The sequence below is a fragment of the Solanum stenotomum genome, unplaced genomic scaffold (assembly GCF_019186545.1).
Source record: "Solanum stenotomum isolate F172 unplaced genomic scaffold, ASM1918654v1 scaffold21060, whole genome shotgun sequence".
Lineage (NCBI taxonomy): Eukaryota > Viridiplantae > Streptophyta > Magnoliopsida > Solanales > Solanaceae > Solanum > Solanum stenotomum.
The window spans coordinates 1-921 of NW_026026358.1; positions in this window are offsets into that span (position 1 = coordinate 1).

Below are 921 nucleotides of genomic sequence, written 5' to 3' on the forward strand. Positions count from 1 at the left end.
GCAAATCTGACCAAAGTTGAGATATTTTTTAAACTCTTATCCCTTTATTTAATGTGAAACACTTTCTATGGGAACTTTTTCTATATCCAAGGCTTGAAGCACAAGTGAGACAATACGACATGTTTGGAAATCAAGTCAAAGGAATAAAAAAAACATGTTATGGTCGGAGAGATTACCAAAATAAGAATAAAGTATAAGAGGGATATTGGCAAAATCCTCGGCCATTTTTTATTATTGAACTTGTCATTTTCTTGTCCCTAAACTATAATTTAATCATGGCCAAAATACACTTACAGAATATGTTATGGAATAATAATGATATAATCTTCAATGATATGTCGTAATCCAAAGTTTTGCATGAATAATTAATTGATGAAAAGCCACTTAAGTCAGGCGTCTGACATATGTTATAGATTCATGTTTCTATAATCAATTCGATCTTTGAGGATAAATCCGTAATTTTCAAGGTCCAAATACAATAATAATAATAATAATAGCATATTTAGTGTAATTTCGTAGATAAAATCTGAAGAAAATTAAATGTACATAAATCTTATTCTTATCTCGAATACGATATTTCTTGTTTTTGTATCACACAATTGAACCAAAAGTTGTGTGCATATGTATTTCATTTTTTCTTTAGAATTCATCGATCTTGACCTTATAATTACATTTGCAAATATTAGAGATGGACATCACAAGGTACGGTATGATATTTTAAAATTTTGATATTATATTTTTGGTATTCGAGTTTTAAAACATTATATCATTATCATACCAATTTAATTTGGTATGATTTGATATTTTAAAATTCGGTTTCGATATTCTATGGTACGGTAGATCCGTAACAAGGGCGGATCTATGAAGGGGTGTGGGGGCGAACTTTGACAGAAACTCTCTCTCTCTCTCTCTCTATATATA